The sequence below is a fragment of the Melospiza melodia genome, unplaced genomic scaffold (genome assembly GCF_035770615.1).
Source record: "Melospiza melodia melodia isolate bMelMel2 unplaced genomic scaffold, bMelMel2.pri scaffold_44, whole genome shotgun sequence".
Lineage (NCBI taxonomy): Eukaryota > Metazoa > Chordata > Aves > Passeriformes > Passerellidae > Melospiza > Melospiza melodia.
In genome coordinates, this window is record NW_026948761.1 from 5,873,916 (window position 1) to 5,875,939 (window position 2,024).

Genomic DNA, 2,024 nt, shown 5'->3' on the forward strand with positions numbered 1-2,024 from the left:
GCTCGGCTGTGCAGTTCAGCATTAATTCCTCAGCCTTTCACTTGGTGTGCTGGCTTTTGTCCTCTGCCACAAGCCAGGCCGCTGCTGTTGAGCTTTGTGAATACAGATGGAACTAATGGCTTATTTGTGATGTTTCTGCTGTCCTCTCTTTAGGCCTTCAGCCGATGACCGATGGCGGTGACCCGCCCGAAGGAGCAGCTCTGAGGTGCCCCGGCCCCGTCGCGTGTGGAACCCCGAGCTGAGCTGTGCTGAGCTGTGCTGGGACAGCCGGGGAGGTGCTCCGGGAGGGCACTGGAGCCTGCGAGAGCAGATGTGAAGGGATAACCTGCCCGCGGGATACAGCAAGAGCTCTGGAGCCACATGGGTGAGGTGTGACTGTGAGCCAGCCTGGGAAAATGGGCAAAAATGTTTTGCTGTCTAAAAGGCCTCTGCTGGCTCCTGTGCTAGCCTTAGGTCCTCAGGGTGGAAATGACGTGGTTTATCCAGAAATAAGTTTAGCTTATCTATTCCTCTTGCTGGATGAAGCCTTGATGAGAGTAGGCATCATCAGAAAAGTGCCTCCATGTTTTTTCTGCCCGGTAAACCCCCCAGTTTTGGGGTTTTTGTCTCCCAGCAGTAGTCAGCTGCCCGTGGCTGCTCAGTGCCTGTGCCAGTGTTATGCTGCTGGGAGAAAAAGGTGCTGCTGAGCTTTCCTGGCACCAGCAAGGCCGTCCTAGTGCTCAGTGGTGCCACGTTTTGGCAGCACTCTGCATGCCTGAGAGTGGAGTAACTCCTGCCCGTGGAGACAGTTGACTAGACTGTATGTGTTCATGCAGCAACAGGCAGCTTTATTGAGATCTAACTTCCTTATATAGATGAAAAGGCCCATGAAGGTAATCCTCATTGGCTGAGCCAGTTACTACTCAGCTAACCAGCCAATAGCAGCCTGAGTCTCCAATGGCCTGGGCCTGCTCTTACTGGTCGAATTACATAAGCAAGGTAATTATATAATAAATAACCTATGAAGTTGGAATTATTTATACTGTGTGGCCTACAGGCCAGATGTAGAGCATCACAGAGGAATAGCTTATAAATATGGAACTTGTGTGTGTCATAAAACCTCTATAGCTCATAAATATGGAACTTGTGTGTGTCATAAAACTTCTGTTCGCATGATGTTTGGGGCACTTGAATGGAGGAAGGATCCTCCAAGTGATCAGTGCTGCAATAAAAATGAATTCTTTTTGATACTCAAACTGTGTTAGAAAGTTTCTTTTTGGGTGATTTCAGTGTCAGTTCCACAAGGCCCTGTAGTTTCACAGTGGCCCCTTGGTTCTAAAGTGTCACGATGGCCTCAGTCCCACAAGGCCCCACAATGTCCAAAGAGTCCCCTTAATTCCATGGGGCCCTGAAGAGCTACAATGGCCCCTTGGCTCCATGAGGCCCTGCAGTGCCACCCTGGGGCAGGAGGCCAGGAGGAACTTGTTCCCCACACGCTGCAGCTCCCTGGGCCAGCTGGCACCAACACCTTCTCCCAGGCCAGCACTGCCTGGCACAGCCAGGGCCGAGCCACACTGCAGCTCCCTGCAAACCACGGCGGGGGCTGCGAGGCCAAAACCCGAGTCACAGACAGTTTGTCACTCTTCCCGTCTGTATCTGACCAAGAAATGTCCCATTGTGGGGTCCCCTTTCCTGCAGTCACTGCAGCACTGGGACCATCCCTGGAGCTCTGAGCGAGAGAAATGGCCAGCGCTGCACCTCTGCACTGACTCAGGGATGGTGGGAGATGCTCTCTGGGGTGGCTGGAACCATGGAAAAAGGACAGTTGGGAGCACAGAGGGAAACCCAGCTGAGCTGCTGGACTGGGTCAAGACATCTCTGTCTGGGGGAGAAGTTGGCTGTGAAACTCCCTCCTGTGGATGCTCACGTGCCCAAGAGTTGGGCACTGAAGAGCATCACAACAACAGACAGGAGGATGGGGCGGCCAGGATTAAAGTGCCTCAGGGGGGTCTGGACTGGCCACACAAGGGTGAACCCTGGACACC

At 53.2% G+C, this 2,024-nt stretch overlaps 1 non-coding gene across 1 annotated transcript; it reads left to right on the forward strand.

Annotated features, from left to right (window-relative positions):
• Positions 1–608: 608 nt before the first annotated feature.
• Positions 609–812, forward strand: LOC134434611 (small nucleolar RNA SNORA74). The gene has a single exon (XR_010031890.1). It is a non-coding gene; the product is annotated as a small nucleolar RNA SNORA74 (small nucleolar RNA).
• The last annotated feature ends 1,212 nt before the right edge of the window (positions 813–2,024 follow it).